This window comes from Mus pahari, chromosome 21, assembly GCF_900095145.1.
Source record: "Mus pahari chromosome 21, PAHARI_EIJ_v1.1, whole genome shotgun sequence".
NCBI classification, from domain to species: domain Eukaryota; kingdom Metazoa; phylum Chordata; class Mammalia; order Rodentia; family Muridae; genus Mus; species Mus pahari.
Window position 1 is genome coordinate 6,974,416 of NC_034610.1, and position 18,632 is coordinate 6,993,047.

General features: G+C 42.1%; 1 non-coding gene across 1 annotated transcript; it reads left to right on the forward strand.

Annotated features, from left to right (window-relative positions):
• The first annotated feature begins 1,241 nt into the window (after positions 1–1,241).
• LOC115062844 lies at positions 1,242–1,349 on the forward strand. Its single transcript, XR_003842759.1, has one exon. It is a non-coding gene; the product is annotated as a U6 spliceosomal RNA (small nuclear RNA).
• Positions 1,350–18,632: the final 17,283 nt, after the last annotated feature.

Below are 18,632 nucleotides of genomic sequence, written 5' to 3' on the forward strand. Positions count from 1 at the left end.
ATATCCCAGTACTGACATTGAATAGAAACATCTGACTAATGCTCATGGATGTCTCTTTTGGATCTTTGTTTAATTGGATTGAATGTGCTTTGATGGAATGGGCCTGCAGTTCCATGTTCTGGAGTCTCATAGTTCACGTAAAACTCTGCATATGTCATGAGGGCTGAGAAAACCAGCTTAGAAAGGAAATCCACTCTGCTTTTGTTCCGGTCTATAAATCATTCTTTCCTATTCTGAAGACCCACGGCCAGTGTCCCAGCTTCTAACTCATTGCGTTGGTAGAAATGTGTTGTTTACTGAGGCAAGCAGCTCTCTGTCCTCAAGACAGGACATCCTATTTTGGGGAGAGGTCCAACATCTGAGCTCAAGAGCATGAACTTGGACATCACATGTCTCATTAAAGTCCTGCAAGGGTGCAGAAGAGCCACCTGCTCCATGCTGAAGGAGGGGAGGGGCGTGATTGTGCTGTGGACATTGGTTCACAGGTGTGCACAGTAGAACTCGCCCATTCCTGGGGGGTGACCTTAGCTTAGGGACATCACTGTTACTATTTAATCTTGTTTTTACAAGACACAACAGAGGCAGGGTGTCAAATGGTTACTGGAACAGGGACTGCCAACTGAAGCAGCGACAAGAAGTTGCCTCACTCTTGATGAAGTGAGGCGTCTGTGTGGGTCTCACGACATCAGCGTGACCAGAGCACATCAGAAGATCATTGGAAAATACAAAGAGCTCTACTATTTCCTCTTGTTCATCATCTAGGAATGTGTCACTATGGCTCTTTATTGAATGTCTGTGCTGTACGGCACAAGTGGGACCCGAAGCAAAATTGGAAGAGTGAAATGTCTCAAAAAAAACCAGCGGAAATAAAATGAGAGAGTTACACGTGGCATGTGAGGAGCTGTGTCTGTGCACATTCACACTAGCAAAGTGCAATATGTGCTTAATACCATTCAGTCACGAAGGAGCTTCTGGGTCCAAGACACACACACACATTCCATTGTGATTCACACAACTAAGGGTCACTGTATCTCACTCCTATAAAACAAAACAATAAAACCTTAAGTTGAAGTTTTTTTTCCTTTTATTAAGGCGATGTGAATCTTAAATATAAAATGTATCCAACATCATTTGGCTCTGGCGCTTTCTGATGCTTTAACACTAGACACCGAGAGAGCTCACGGTTGGGAAATAAGGAACTAACACTTGTTCAGTGACCTGCAGGCAAAAAAGCATTATGCGTGCTTGCTTCGGCAGCACATATACTAAAAATTGGAACGATACAGAGAAGATTAGCATGGCCCCTGCGCAAGGATGACACGCAAATTCGTGAAGCGTTCCATATTTTTTCGGCCATCACTGGGAATAGAGGCCCCTTGGTCTTGCAAACTTTATATGACCCAGCACAAGGCAAGGCCTGGGCCAAGTAGTGGGAGTGGGTGGGTAGGGGAGCAGAGGTATGGGGAGGAGTATAGGAAACTTTCGGGATAGCATTTGAAATGTAAATAAAGAAAATAATAATAAAAAAAAGCATTATGCAGAGGGCTTCACATGACTTACATAATTATCAGGCCTGTCTCATGAAGAACCGTTTCGTACCTCCTATTAATCAGCCTGGTATAGTCAGAGTCATATCTCTGAGGCCATGTTTTCGTTAAAAATTTTTTTTAAGATCTGAAAATTTTATACATTTAACACAACATGTTTCAATCATCTCTATCCATCATGACCTCCTTGGTTATCTTCCTCATCTTCATGTCCTCCATTGGTTTTTGTTATTGAGAACCTCCTGATTCCAATCAGCGCTGGTCATATATCCATAGGTGTAGGGACTTCCTCTGAGGCTTGCGTTGTAGATTTTATTTAATCCCAATCCAGGGTTACTACCCTGCCTTTGACCACTTAGTTCCTGGATAAAAGACACACACACACCCTTTATATTTACAATAACCCTTAAATAGCACAAGAGCTGGGCACGTGTCTACCCTCTGTGATATTAGAATTTACTTTCCTATCGATAACCCTTAGTTATTACTTACTGTGTTTCATCTGGCCTATTCTTAACTCCAATTGGCCAGCCCTAAGGACCACATTTTCATGACTAACCTAATTTCTTCTCTCTCCCTCGTGGTTCTCCCCCTGATCTCTCCAAGCTGCCTATGTCTCCTCTGCCTGGCTACTGGCTGTCAGCATCTTTTCTCGCCATTCAGAAATGATTTGGGGATAAGGTCACACAGCATTGCTTGTGTTTACCTGCAGACTCTCTCATCTCTGGGCAACCAGGTCTTGAGGAACCAGTGTTAGCATTAGAAGACAAGCTGTATCAGGCCAACCCACTACAGACTTGGGCTTCCTGAGAAGCCCAAGACTGAGATCTCCCTGAAGGAGAGTGATCCTCTCTCAGCAGCCAATCACTGTCAATAGCTTCTCTGCCAAGTGGAGGGAGATGTCTTGGGTCCTATCCCTTCTCGTGGTAAAAGCCGTATTTTCTAAATTGTAACTACAGATCTCCACCTTATTATCTGATATGACAACTGCTGATTATAAAACTATGGGCAGATATGTGATCGCCAGTCAGCCAATGGCTTCTAGTTAGGTTCTATGTTTTTCTCACTTACATTTTTTTTTTTTTGTAAAGTATTCAACTTGACGTGGAAATTTCTGGTTTCTTTGGAAACTCAGTTAAGTCATATGATGTTCTGGTGGGGCAGACAGGTGAAAGGATGTTTTGATGGAGCAGACATGGGTGAAAGGATATTGTGCTAAAGAAGACACACTAAAGAATGTTGATGAAGACGTGTGAAATAATGTTTTGCTGAAGCAGACACAGGTGAGAGGATATTTTGCTAAAGCAGACACATGAAAGGACAAATGATATATAGAAAGAGTATAATTATGACCTCACAGACAGTGGGAGGAGGCTCTGGAATTGGCTTACCTTGCTCTGACTCGCTAGTCTTTGCTGATGACACTCTTGTATTGGATCACCTTATATTGAGTTGCTGATCTTCACTGTCATGACTTTATAGAGAGCAACTCACCAAAGAACTTCTTGTAATATTCTGGAGGCTTCCTGCTGCTTCCACTAACTTGGGCCAATTGGCCAGCCTAGCAGTTTCCTCTGGATTGAACTGCCATTGCTGGTTCATGAATGGTGTTTGCAGAGTGGTTTGGACTGCGGCTGCTGATTCGTGTTGGGTATTTCTAGAGGACTGGGCTGCTGACAACAAAGAATGAATAGCCCTAAATAACTATTTCTAAACAGGTCCACCCTCCTATTTTCTATTAACCTTTCTTTTCTACTACCTCTGGTGAGTGGTAAGCTAAAAGGGAGGTTGAAACATGTAAGAACTCTTTTTAAAGTAGGTTTTGAAAGATCAAAGCCAACACAACTGGAGGAATATTTTGCATGAAGCTCAGGGATTTTTTTTTTTGCTCCTCAAATGCTTAATTTAACTTCTTGTGTCTTTCCTGATTTGCCTTCTCCATTTTTGTCTAACAAATCTTGACACTTTTTTCTTACTCAAAATCTGATTTGTTTGCCTTTATAAAGCAGTAAACACTGATTGATATTGAATAAAATAGATTGAATTGATGTGTGATATGTGTAACATGTAATATGAATCCGACTTATGGTATATTTATGACGGTTGCCTAAGGTTTCAATTAGGATTATTCTCTGGGTATGTTTAGGGTTTAGTTTGTGACATCGTATTATGAGCTCTGGCATTGGAAGGATATTTATGTTCTTTCCTCTGTTCCTAGTGCCCATGGAATAGGGGCCTGATAGAAAGGAGTGCCAAGTTCATTCTACTCAGTAAGGAGTAGGCTTGGGCATTAGATTTGGCTTATGTGTCTTTTTTGCATGTCTTAGTAAATCTTTTCAAAGAAGCTCAAAGTCAGCCCCTCCCAGAGGCTTCAAACCCCTCCCACCGGCTACCTTCACCCCCTTGGGCCTTCACTTGTGGTACACATGCCATGCAGTACTCTCCCAGTTCTTCTTTGCTGTTCCCCTCAGCCTATTCTCCTAGTCAGCTTCCATGCCTTTGTTATGTCATGCAGGCCAGCAGGACCCTCTCTACCAGAGACTGCATGGCTGTGATACTCAGTGGGCATGCCGTAATCCTGCATCCTCCCTCATGGGAGAAGCTTCTTCTTGCAGTAGATGGGAAGTAACACAGAGACCCACAACTGGAAAACATGAAAAGAGTGAGAGACTTCAGAGCGCTCAGCCCTGAATGGGATGACTTCATCAAACCCCTCCTTTCAGGGCTCAGGGTATAATGCAGAAGAGGAGACAGAAGGATATGAGCCAATGGTGTAAAGGATGCTGAGGATCTTCTCAGCCCAACAGGAGGGATGCGCACGAACTCACACAGACTGTGGCAGCATGGCCAGAACCTGTATAGGTCCAAATCAGAAAAAAAAAATCCCAATAAGGAGAAGGGGAGGTGGGCACAAAGCCTCAGCCCTAACCAAGAAGTTATCCACAGCATACATATACCTGCTAGGAGAAGGGAAAGTCAGCTTTCTGCAAAGGGGAAAGGTACACCACCCGAAGGAGTGACACAGGGCACATCACTCACACTCCAGGCCAAACCCCATGCTCAGGAGTATTGGGCTAACACAAAATAGACCCCCCTTTTTAAATGATATTTTTAGCTATGCATTGGTGTGTGTGTGTGTGTGTGTGTGTGTGTGTGTGCATCTGTCCTTTTTGTTTCTTTATTTTTAGTTTGTTTTTCTTGTTTTTGTAAGAGAGAGAAAGAACATGAAGTTGGGGGGGTAGGGAGTTTGGGAGAATCTGGGAGAACTTGGGAAGTGGGGAGAACTAGATCAATATAAATTTTCTGAAAAATTAAAAGAATATTTTAAAAAGGTAATAAAAAGTTTGAATTCCTTTCTCCAGATTGAATTCCTTCTAGCCTCCAGCCTCATTACTGTTGAGATCAATTATCTAGTTTCATAATAGGTCTGCGCTCTATATTTTAGTGTCTGTACCATCAGGTTTCAAACATCTAGGACTATAATTATTTACAGGACCAGGGAAGGCAGCGGTTAGTGAGGCTCAGAAAATTCTGGAAAGGAAAAATGAGTAGTTGTTAAGGATATAAATCTTTTTGGACTAATCTGGTATTTAGCAAAAGGATGAACGTTTTCTAAGAGTTCTGTTCTCCAGTGTGTTTTGTGTGTATACACATAGGTATATACCTGTATGTAGGTGTATACCTGTATGTGCACATATACCTGTGTATATGTGCGGCTATGTGTCCCTCTGTATATTTTTATATGAGTGTGCATGTAGAAGTATGAGTATATGCACATATATATGTGGCTATGTATACATGTATACATAGGTATGTGTACCTGTATATGTGTTCACGTATATATCTGGACATGTATAACTATGTTCACATATAAGTATGTTTCTGTATATGCATTTGTACATGTGTATGTATACACATGTTTCTGTGTATGTGCATGGTTATGTACATGTTTATGTGTGCATTGTGTTCTTATGTGTACATATGCATGTGTGTATATATGCATACATGTGGTTCTGTATGCCTTTTTATACCTGTGTATCTACATGTGTATGTGTTTCTGTGTATGCATGTGTACACATATATGTCTGTTTGTGAGTATGTGCTATATATGTGCATGAGTGTTCCTATGTGTATCTCTGTGTGTGTATACACACTGTGCAGCTGTGTATGTATGTGTGCCTGTGCTCTTGTGTGTACATGCATTCTCTTATATGTCTGTTTCTTTATGCATTTAACTTACACAGAACTCCCTTTGATGACTCCTGTAGTCATCTGCCTCTAGATTAAAATTTCCGTCTCTGTTTATATTTCGGTACCTTGTTTTTGTTCAGTACTCAAAGGATAAAGCAAGATGCAAATTATTTGAACAGCTCTACAGTCATGATTATTTAGGATAGAAAAGGGTGGAAGGAAGCTAAAAGCTCGTATGCTTAGATGCATGTGCGCCTGAGAAGGCAAGCTGACACAGCGCCAGAGGAACAGCATCCCGGCCTCCCCTCAGCTTACATGTGTAATTACTGGTTTCTTTTAATAAACTGGTGATTATATCGTATGCTTCAGCCAAGTTGGGACTTCTGAAAGATTCTTGCACTCAATGGTTATTAAAGTTTCCAGGGATCCAAGGACTCATAACATCCTGAGCCTGTGATTTTTCTTTTTCAACAAGTCTTTAAATTCTTTTGACATTTAACGGAATTTTTCTATGGTGTTAGGACCATGTTCTACACAAAATGCATTATAGAACATTTGATTTTTTTTTCTCTATGGGAAAAAAAGAAAGCAATAATGAACTCTCGAGGAAGGAAATCCAGTTCAAGTGGATTTTAAATATGCATGATAAAAATAGATGTGTACGCCTGAAATGCTAGATGACGTTTAATCAGCAGTAATTGTTTTATGCAAAGCCCGTTCTGTACAGAGCTGGGCTCCCTTCTGCATAAGCTGTACTGTGTCCTGAGCGGGGCTGATGGTCCCTGGAAGGCTGCACTTCAGGGTCTTTCAAACCATTTGGAGTTAAAGGTCATACCAAGTGCCATTGAAAAGATAATGGCCTACAGGTTGTCAATGAAGTCTGTGATATGATTTATTACCTAGAGTCAAGTGTTAATTGGATGGCAGCTGCCTTTGAATGGATCATCTTTCTCCTTTCTTACGGTTGACAGATAAAAATGGAGATATTAGTTGAAGTGAAGTCTCTTAGGCCCAAATGGAAACCTGAGATTCCCTAAGTGCCCTACTTTTATTTATTTATTTATTTATTTATTTATTTATTTATTTATTTATTTATCTATCTATTTATCTATTTATTTATAGAGATTGACCATATGTCTGTCAAAAGGGGGAAATGATTTCACACTAAATTGAGAGCAGTTAGCTTTTCATCTATGAAGTCCAATGTGGGAGCTGGTACAGGGGACCCTGGCTGATGACTCTCTGGTCTGATTGCTCAGACCCATGGTCTTCCTGGCTATTGGCTCCTAGCACACATTCCCACCAGCTCAGTCTTTATTTCCCCTTTAATCTCGACTCTAAAATGCACTAAGTGGTAGTGGGCATTTGTTGTGATTTTCCTATTTCCCACATCATCCATGAACACCCTTGGCATTTTAAGCACACTAGAGGTGCGTTTTCGACCCCAGTTCCCTGACTCAAGAGTTGAGGTTACCCATTTGAGGAGTTAAGCAATATATTCTCACTGAGTATGTATGTACAATGAGAAGGCTGTGAACAATATAAAAGCTGTATATTACGGAGTAGGAGTGTTGGCTACAGAAGACATTTCAATCTGATAAGGTTGAATGGGCTGTCACCAATCAGCAAAGGATGGATAGTTGTCGTGTTGGGCAGAAGGAAGTTTCTAGTACAGCACAATAGTAACACCTTGGGGGGGGGGTCACCACGGTGGCTCTGTATTATGAATTCTGAAGGACCAGTTTATTCTAACTCCAGGTTTTTCCAAGACTTTTCGAGAAGACACCCCACTTGGGTGCTTAAGGCATGGGATGGCTTAGATATGTGCCTTATCTAATTTATATGCTTGAATTTAACTGCCAATACCATGAAATGAAGAGGGAGTCTTTTGGAAGAGGACAGGTTGAGAACAGGGGGTCAGAGCCCTCACACAGAAGCTTAAAGGAGGGCTTATTTATGTCCCTTTTACACCTCTTGTTTTCTGCAGACTCCGCCATAGGAGTCACCTTGGAGGCAGAGATGTAGCCAGCGTCTGAATCCCCACCTGCCTTCATCTTGGACTCCCTGGTCCCAGATGTTTATTTTGACATCACAAAATAAAATGAGGAGGTTCCGCTTCATCTAATGTTCAACTAAAAGATTCCTGGAACCTGACTCACTTCTGGAAGGTCACCTTTCCCCCCACCATATCTGTCCTGCTCCCCCTCCCCAATTCCCCTCCCTCCCTAACTTACTTTCTTTCTTCTTTCTTTCTTTCTTTCTTTCTTTCTTTCTTTCTTTCTTTCTTTCTTTCTTTCTTTCTTTCTTTCTTCTTCCTTTCTTCATTCCTTTCTTCCTTTACTTTCTCTCTTTCTCTCTCTCCTTCTCTTTTTCTCTCTCTTCCTTCATTCTCCCTCCCTCCTTTCCTTCCCCCTTTCTCCTTCTCCCCACTTCCCCCCAGCTGTGAGACCTGGCTAACTCAGGTGGGGAGAATTAGAGCCTCATGCTTACAGCAGAGGAAACCAGAAGGCCTACCCAAGCTTTCAGGGAGTTGCATCTTTTTCAATTGGGATACGAATGGCCTGGTCACCGCAATTACTGTACTGTCCAGTGAGGGGGCTTGCAGGGACAAATAGCAGTCTGTCTATGAGAGCAGCTTCTTTGTGTACAAAGTGTGATGAGGAAAACTGTGTGAGTCATGACTGTCAAGATGTTGGGCCTCCTTTCCCAGATCTTTATCATATTCACAATGTTGTCTTAAGGCACGACCAAGATTTTAGGCTATCTACATCAGGAGGGGTCTCGACCTCATGTGTTCAGTTACAGACCTCTTGCATTCTATATTTCCTGCGGACCCAGACCCTATCATGAGTCCTATTCCCCATCTATACCATACATTTTTTATTTCCCAGGGCTCTCTGGTGTCCTTGCTGCCAGATTATATAAATGAGGATATTTGAATGGTGCTGGGCCCCCAAGCAGGAGCCAGACTTCCCATAGAGTTTCTTTGTATCCCTGTGGAAACAAACCTGTATCTTTCCATCCTTGAAATGAGGGGCTTCTTTTAATATCCAAATTCATGTTTATGCCCCGTGCCAAGGAAAGATGGCTTCCTGACCAAAGCAGTCTACTGATGCGCTTTTATCTCTGAGTAAGGCGTTTGTTTCCACGGCCTTGCCACTGAAATTAGAAGAGCTCAGCAGATTTTTTTTTTTGCTAAATAATTTTTAAGAACTCTAAAACCCTCTCTGCTCCCCTAGGTAATCAAGTATATAGATAGATTTAATTTTTGTTTTTTACTAAAAATAAATATTCCTCTCACAGTGCTTTCTAACATGGAAACATTTTCTATAAAGCCTTTGGCCACTGCATAAGATGTGAACGAGTACAGGACATTTGGTTTTTTTTGTGGCTATAAACAGTGAAATGATGAAAATTAAAAGAAGTTTAGAAATCCAATAAAATGAAATGTTCCACAAAATGTTATTAGCCAAGGGTACATTTAAATACTGGGAACAATAGGAAAATGTCCCCGTGAACTAGCACTGGCTCTTTTCACTTCACTTGTAATGGCAGCTGGCTTTCCGTCATGAGCAGGCTACACTCTGGAGTAACGTCAGCAGTTACAGCTGGCCAGAGGTTGCCTCTACATGTCCTGTTCTTTTTGTTCTCTGTGTTATTACTTACGCTTTTCTAACTCATACTCAAGGCATCTTAAATACCATTGTACACCTTGGAATACCAGGTGATATTTCATGACCTGTATACAGTGCATAATCAGGCTAATCCTATCTATTTTGTCAAGTATATGCCTCTTCCTTATGGTGAGGGTGTTCAAATCTTTTCTTCTCCATTTTGAGAAGCACAGCATATACATGTCTTCTGGAGTTCAGCCACTTGGCACAGAAGGGGAGGATGGGAGCAGATGAGTATGGGTGGCAGGGAACTGTGGGTAGCAGGGGAGATGGATGCTTGGGAGGATGGGAGCTTAGGGGATGGGTATCAGAGGGATGGGTGTCAGGGGAATGGTTGGCAGGGAGATTGGGTGTCAGGGGGATGGGTATTGGGGAAAGGGGTGTCGGGGGAGGGGTGTCAGGGAGAATGGGTGTCAGGGAGATGGGTGGCGGGGCGCAGGGGTGGCATGGGAGGAGGTATAGGAAGAAGAATGGGTAACTGGGAAGCAGGCAGAGATGCCAGAAAGATAACTGTGGGCAGAGGGCTGATGGACTCAGGCCTGTGGGAGGGATAGATCAGACTCCAGGCCAATAGCAAGTGCAGCTCACATTGGGGGGGGCAGTTCATATTGGGCTGTTAGTATGAAGGAAGATGGCAAATCTGCCCCATCAGAACAGCCTTTGAGCACAAGTTGAACAAACCTTATCTAAAGTCCCCAAATTGAAAATGCTTCAACATTCAAAACTCTGAGTGTTGCTCAATGCCACAAATAGAAAACTCCACACCGGGTTATTACTATTTTTTTTATATTTCATTATGAAAATATGGCATAAAATTACCTTCTTTCATGTAAGTGTAAGTACACATAAAGGAGTTCTGAGTTTAGATTGGACTCAATCCCCAGGATTCTGATCATCTGCAAGCAAATACTCTAAGATGAAAATAAGCCTAGACTCTGGAAAGATCTCAGAAGTTTCTGGTTCTAAGTGCATGCGTTTGTGTGTGTGTGTGTGTGCGCGCGCGCGCAGATCAAATGAAGGGGCTGGAGGTTTAGGTTTCACAACTAAATACTCTGAACTAATCTTGAGAATGAGATCAATTTTGTGTAGAGTATAAACTAAGGAGGAAAGAGGTGATGCAGAAGGGCGCAGTTTTATGTCCACTCAGGGGTAGGCAAAGGTTTTATTTGGAGGGTAAACCAGTTAAAGGAGCTTTGTTGCCTGTTTGTGATTCGGCTGGAGAGTGTTTGCCCGCTGGTGTCTAGAACAATCCAAAACTCCTGCTCGTAGACTCGCTTCAGGAACACCTCAGGCAAAGCAGGATGCTGGTTCCAGCTTGTCACTTCCTGGGATGAGTCTCCAGCTGATTAATGACCTCCAGACAGGGAAAGGGCATTGCTGTTCCAGTTTTGTCAGAAGAATGAAATACAAGGTCCAGAAAGTAGAACTGGATTTCCAAAGCCAGGGGAGGACCTCTTCAGCCCTGCATTTGCCTGGGGAAGAGCCCTGGTTACTGGCTGAGAGCTCCCCCTGAGGCAGATAAGATGCAAATTCTGTCGTCATCAAGATCAAAGGCACCCCTATTTTAGAGATTACCAGGTGCCCACTCCAGGGTGCATTCAGTGTGATCTTTCCGTATACTGTAATCAGGACATCTGAGGAGTGTCTTGTTCTATTAGACAACAATCAAGGGTGGTTCAAGGGAAGTTAAAGTGTTTTACTGTGTGCCCTGTTCAGACTCCGGAGGCCTTGAGAAACCCTGAATGGATTTAAGGACCTCATTACCTGTTCAACAGGTATTTTAAGTAATGCTTACTCTTTCTTTCATGGCAAATGCAAAGTTAAATTGGCGGCTTTGAAAATTATTACTCGGTGAGATGAAAGGAAGAGTTATGACGGCATCTTGTAAACTGGTCCAAAGAGATGCTGAAGGCAAACACTGTCACTTCAGTCAATTGCAGAGGAATGAGAGAGATGAACCCACAGGACAAATGCCATTTCATGTAGGACAGAACCAAGATCACAGAGCCAGTGCTCCAGACAGTTCTGTGAGCACGCTGCGACATGTTATGGCGGCTGAGCTCCGAGTCTTTTAATGGGTTCCCAAGAGTCCTTCTTCCTGGTTGACCATAAACTGGAGGTAGCACGAATCCTCTAGGGGTCTTATTTAATCTTGAAAAGGGTGAAGAAATCCCTAGCTGTCACCAGGGAGACTAAAATATTTGCAAGCTTCCACCAGACAGCTGGATTTCAGAGGACACTAATTGGTGTTTCTGAATTATGCCAAGTCAGAAAACAATCACAGGAAGGTGGTAGATTTGTCAAAGGCGCCTATGACGTCACAGCCCAAGGAAAGAGGGCAGCTCACTCCTGGCTTTGCTTAGCAATCCCACCCAGGCTTTGGAGAAGGGAGAGGACGTTCTGAAGGAACAGTTCAACTTCCCTTATCAAGCAGTTTTCTTAGGGTAACTGCAGGATTAACATGAGGACGGATAGTAGTGGTAATAACAGCTAAGGTTCTTGGTTTGTAACAATGTGATATCTGAGGGGTGGGAGAGACAGCCCAGAGAGTAAGAGCATTTGCTGATCTTGCGGACAACCCAAATTAAGTTTCTTGTGCCCCCATGGCACCTTCACAACCACCTGTAATTGCAGTTCCAGGATATACAACACCTTCTTCTGGCTTCTATCAGCAACTGCACTCATGTGCACATACTCTCACATAGATACATACTCATATGTATAACTTAAAAATAAATATCTTTAAATAGTTTGCTTGCTAAAACCAGCTCAACATTTTAAGGTGTATTTCTCTTGGAAGAATCCATGAAATACATGTCAGAAAGAATTAATGTATATTAAATTTTAAAAGGGGAAAGAAAATGCATATCAATTAAGCACTTAATGTGTAATGGGCTCAGATGAATGACCTATTTCCCGAGTAAGGAAAAAGGTTGTGGGAGAGGGAACTATTAGTTAAAATGGATATTCAGCACTGAGCTACCCATGCTCATGCATCACTGTGTGTCCCAAATTATGTGTGACAATTATGCTTTTGTTCTCAGAATCCAGTTTGTTTGTTTGTTTGTTTGTTTGTTTTTGTTTTTGTAGTGCCTTCACACTGCATAGGCTTCTGGTCTACCTCCTTTAAGAAATGTTCTGTCCTTGATTCAAGGCCAAGCAGAAACAAATTGTAGGAAGGAAAAGATTGGTGTTATAATTCAAAAACTGTTACACCCTGAAAATGAGTTGACTTTTGACAAGTGTTTTTCACCTTAACCTAACCTTGGAAAGCAGGGCTTCTCTCTACCAGTGAATGGGGGCAGGAACCTGTTAGCAAAGTCCACTTTGGAGAGATGATCTCTTTGCTCAGCGAGTGATGTTGACCTGTTTCATGTCCTTCTCAGGCAATTTCTCTAAATAGGTAAATCTGGTTGAAGAATTTGTGGTGAATGGCTCATGAAGTAACATTCCCAAAGACACTGAGATATCCAGATAAGAAAATGTGATGAAAAAGGGGACATCTATAAAGGAAACTGTGAGAGGATTATCTTTGTGTCCTGGAATATACTGTGAGCCCATGGCAGGAGATAATATATGTAGCATGTAGAGAGGTATGCTGCCTACACGGCCTCTGTGTGTGAACTCAGAACTTGTCTCAGCAGCAGGTGGACACAAGTTCACTTTTCAGGTGAAGTATATTAGTATGCTTTCCACAATAAGTTACGGAACTACGCCTAGGGAGAATGATTCTGAGTAGAGCTGACAGGTACCGTTCCACATTCTCCACGTGGCCCAGGATGGTCTCTGAGATTCAGTTCTTGAGACTCTATTCTTGACTCTAATTCCATGCAGTCCTCTCAAAGACAAATATAAGAGATGTGAAGTAAATCTTCCTAGTTTACATTGGATGGAGCGAGAGGAGGAAAGAGCAGAAGAGTGACCTGGGAGGTTATGCTGCTGAGAGTTTGGGCAGGGATATATGGCTGGGGCAGACCCCTTAGTGGTCTTCAGTAATGATACAGCTGTGGTAAAAGAAAAAGGGTAGATATGTCAAGCTATGTTCCTCTGTCTTACTGCGAGTGAACTTTACTGAGAAGAATCCATCATTGAAAATAATCTGACATCTACGGTAATCTCAAATTAAGCCCAGAAATGCCGAGCCAAATAGACAAGCCTATTTGTTAGTCACACTGTCATTTTATTCAACAACACAATCTTTCTTTGTAACCAACAGTGAGAGTTTGAGACCTGGTATCTACTTGAGTGTTAAAAAGTGATGCCATGTTTTAAAATTTTCTTCTCTGTCCCACCTCCGTGATTTTATTTTCAAGATTTCTGTTTCTCCAAATACATTGCCTAAGACACCCCCATTAGAATGTATGGTTTAGAAATTCAGACTTTGCTCGCTTAGCACATATGAGGTCCTGGGTCTAATACCTAGCACTGAAAAATTGAAAAGCACAAAGGTTTGCAGAAATAGTCAGTTGGTAAAGTGCTTGCCACATAGTCATGAGTAGCAGAGCTGGATCCAGGAACCCATGTCAAATTAGCTAGCCACAATGGTGCTTACTTAAGTTCTGACACTCTGGAGGTGGAGACAGGCAGATCCCTGGAGCTTGCTGGCTAGCCACCTTAGCCTACTTGGTTAATAACTGGTCTGTCCAATTATCTAAAGTCTGATAAGATAATAGTGTTCCCTCCCATCCATTGGCTATGGAGATATTTACCTGTAAGTTCTACATCTAAGGTAGCTATATTCAGATCTGTGTCAGAGATTTTCATCTCATCCAAAATGGTTCCGTAAATTTCCTTACATCTGTGTGGCAATCCCCATGTTTACACTTTTATATCATGATCTCTTTCTGACTAGTTTTGCTGTCTGCGTGATGGAAGCTTCTGTCCTGGAGGTCAGGGTGGAGAACAAATGACATTCCTTTGCAGTGACAGAGCCTTCTGGGCAGAATGGGCAGACAACCACACCCATGTGCCCTGGCATTCTGGTTCATGGCCGTGCAAAGACCTCTCTTCTCCCTGGCTACCACTGCTGCTGCTGTAACTGCCAGCTAGCTGCCTCATCAACCTGGGCCTAGAACTTGGATTGTCCACCCACTCCAGAAAGCCCCAAGGTACTTGCTCTTGTACAGTCCAAGTCAAAGCTTGCACATGTTCTGTTGGCAGTTCCCATGGCTTAATTCTCAACAGGTGTAGGCAAGACTGAAATATGACTACATGCGTGCCTCTGTCCCCACTGTTTTATCCGTCTCTTGTCTCAAAATCAAAGTTTAAAGACAGGTTTATTTCAGGATGAGATGGAAGAGCATAGGATGAAGTCTAGGAGTCTGAGACAGTGCCGTCCCTGCATAGTCACAGAGCCAGAAACTTTGCCTCAAAGGCCTAAGTAACCTCACTTCTTGGAGAAACGTATTGCTTATAACGTAGCTGGAGAAAGTGGAGACAGATGGGTTTAGATGGGAGATTATAAGGACTGCATGGAGGGAGCCACTTATAAGCATTGTTTGGACCCATTGCCCATTGGGCACAGCCTCGTACTTACACAGAGTTTTATAGACCACAGTCATAAGGTGTGAACCACACCTTTGTCCTAGAGTTTCTACAACCAGTTAGACATGAGAGTTATAAAAGCAGGATGTGGTTGTGTGTGCCAGAAACACAAGAGAACAAAACAGGAGGTACACTGTGACGTACCTTGGGTTGCACAACAAGATCCTATGTCCACCGCAAAAGCCAAGATAAAAATAAAAGAAACCAAAAATAAAATAGTCATGTGTGATGTCTGAGCTCAGAAATCCTCAAACACTTTAGCTTCCCTCCAAAGTTCTTAATTTGCTTTTGTCTAATCTACAAGCAGTGACCTCAGCTTTGTAGTAGAGACTGAATTCAGTTTGCTTTTTATAGAAATAGCATCCTTTCAACATCCCTGTCCATGGATTTCCTTAATTTTTTATTTAGTTACAAATTTATTTACTATCAACAGGTTTGAAAACAAAGGCCATCTAGCCATAGGTCAGTATTTCAACTGGAGTGAACATTTCAGAATTCAAAGTGCCGCAGCAGAGATTCAATACCTTTTACCATGGAAGTCAAAATACTAGTTTCTCCTGACTCTGTTGAATGGCAGTTGATAAGCAGTTCCATTATTGAGGTCTGGTTACTACTGTAAATAATATAGAGCATGCATGTTTTTCTTCCATGGTGATTTTTTTAAAAAGGCTCAATACATTCCCAAGTGGTTATTTTTGCCCACACTGAAAGAAGATGCTGTGGGTAGAAGTGTTTTTCTGTTCTTCTTTTGATGATTCACACTCTTCCTCTTCTGCCCTTCTGATCCTATATTGCCAACATCCCACAGCTTGTGCTTAGGGCTTTACCAAGGGAGCTTCAACCACATGAGGCAACTCTTGTCTCAGAATGTTCTGCTGAGTGGTAGAAGAATCCTAAGAACTTTATTTTAAAAGGGGGGAAGAATTAGGATACATAGATTGTCCTACCTTTGTTTAAGCTAGGTGGATCATAAGCTTTTATTCTTCTGGAATCCAGACGATCTAAATCTTAATTTTGGATCAAGCAAGTAGCCATATAACAAGCTGCAGTGCTCAGCCAATGGATGGCTTAGTCTTTATAAGTGGTGCTTTGATGGCAAGCCATTGGTACAAGTTAATGTGCCTTATAGGAAATATTAGCAAATGATTTTTTTTACATTTATTATAGAGATACTATAATGACACAAGTTAAAAAAAATTCTCCAAATTGTTATGATTCCAAGATTTCTATTCCTTTCTTATCCTAGTACCAAACTCAAAACAAAACAAAGCACAATCCTTTTGTTTATTCAAGCAACTGTTGCTTGACTCTGGGTGTGCTGAGCACAGCTGCTACTTACTCTAATTGCTGCAAAGGAATGCAAAGGCGCAACTCGCCGGCTCTGTCACTTCTTTTCTACCCGAGCTTTTCCTTTGGCTTGTATTTCTGTAGTTTATATTTGTTTTTTAAAAGTTGCTATGATTTGTGTAACAATATTAATCACTTCATGCTGCTTGTGTGATTGTATCAGTTATTCGTCTCATTGCCCTGACAAGAGCAACTTAAGGAAGGGAGAGTTTATTTTGGCTCAAGGTTTGAGGGTACACAGTCCATCATGGCAGAGAAAGCATGGTGGAGGGAGAATGGAGTAGCTGGTCACATTTCAGGCCCAGTTAAGGAGGAGAGAGAAAGAGAGAGAGAGAGAGAGAGAGAGAGAGAGAGAGAGAGAGAGAGAGAGAGAGAGAGATGTCAGAGTCCTGCTGGCTTCCTCCCTTTTGTTTAGGTAGGACCTCAGCCTAAGGGATCGTGCCGCCCACAGTTAAGGTGGGTGTTTCTATTCCAGTTAACTAAATCTAGATAATCCCTCACAAGTATGCTCAGGGGCTATGATCATCTACAGTACCCTTTACAGGCATGCACAGAGGATTGTCTCTTAGGTTATTCTAGGTCGTGTCAAGTGTAGTATTGATTGCCATCAATACTACAGTATCCTATGTGAACACTTATCCTGTGAAGAGCTTATAAATGATTCTGTTTTCTTATTTCACCCTCAGTAATTAGCTGGTATAATGAAGTATCTCCAAGGAGACAGACTGCATCCATATATTGGCAAATATGCTCCCACACAGCCAGACACCACTCTACTCTCATGAAGGTGAGAGAGAATAAAGAATCTTTTACTGAAAGTCATATTTTCAATCCAGTGAGGCCAGAGCATTGATCGAACTGTATGATATAGAGCCTGAAATTCTCTGAGGTCCCAAGAATCTGCTCTGATGCTTTGATGCCCATACCATTATCCTCAGGGAAATTAAATGGGTCTGGCACACATTCCTCCCTAGTCCAGGAGCTCATGGTATTGCTGTGATGGTTCTGAAGGCCTAGGGCCAAGTCACCTCCCTACACTCTGTCCCCACCTCTGGTTGGCGTTCATAGATATTGACAAAGAATATATTTTAAGCCTGCATGTTTCTTCACACAAGGCCAGTGAATTAGGGTTAACATTTTGCAATGAAAACTTCTTTAGCTCTCTTGCTATTGCCTGGGGTGATGTGAGCCCAGTGCCTCTCTATTTACTTGTTGCTTGGATTTTATTTCTATTTTCCAGAAGTTTCTGAATTATAAAGTTGCCTATCTGGCTCTGTGACACTTGAAATTTAAAGTTAGGGGATATATTCCTCAAAAGAATGGATCTCAACAGGTAGACTGATTTTGGTGGAACTGATCTTGGATAATAATTGACACATCCGGAAGGACATGTCAGTTGTAGAATTGTGTCCATCAGATTTACTTGTGGGCATGCCATCCATGGGTATCTTCTTAATTACTAATTGATGTAGGAGGTTCCAGCCCACTGCGGGTGGTGCCATCCTTATGTAGGTTCACCTGTTCTATGTAAGAAAGGTAGGCAAGCAAGTCAATAAGTAGTGGCAATACTTCCATGACCTCTGCTTTGGTTTCTGCCTCCAGGTTCATGTTGTGTATCCCTAGGGTTTGCCTGAAGATGGACTACAGTCAGTAAGTTAAAGTAAATTCTCTCCTCTTCAAGTTGCTTTTGGTCAGAGTGGTTTATCAGAGCAGAGAAAACGCAGACTGGAACAGAGATGAACATCAGGCGTGCAGAACACTGCTCTGATGGATCTGACCATGTTTGGGGACTAGGATTGCGCAAACACTTTGAAACATCTGGCTAGAAAGGGTGTTGACTGTTTAGAGCTGACTGGGTGGTTCTGGGAGTACTTGGTAACTAAAAAATGCTAAAAGAAATGGAGATGATGGAGGCCTGGCTTGTCAACTCTGAGGGACACTCGAAAGTCCCCCAGAGAGTCTTCTAACATTCTTTGTGTGGTATACTTTTGATTAAGAATTATGGAACTCAAACCTTTGCTTTACTGTAACAATGGATGCTGGCCATGTGGGAATAAACACATCAGCTGTGATTAATAGACAATCAGAATCAAAAGTGAAATCTGAGAATATTTCTCCAGGATTAATGCACAAAAACCAAGGCTGTGGTCCAGAGGGGCAAATGCCGCTTCTATAGCTGGCAGCTGAACTCAGTGATGTGTAATGGTCTCTCACCTGGTACTATTTTTTTTTTCATTTTTTTTTATATTATTATTTTCTTTATTTACTTTTCAAATGCTATCCCGAAAGTTCCCTATACCCCTCCTGCCCCTGCTCCCCTACCCACCCA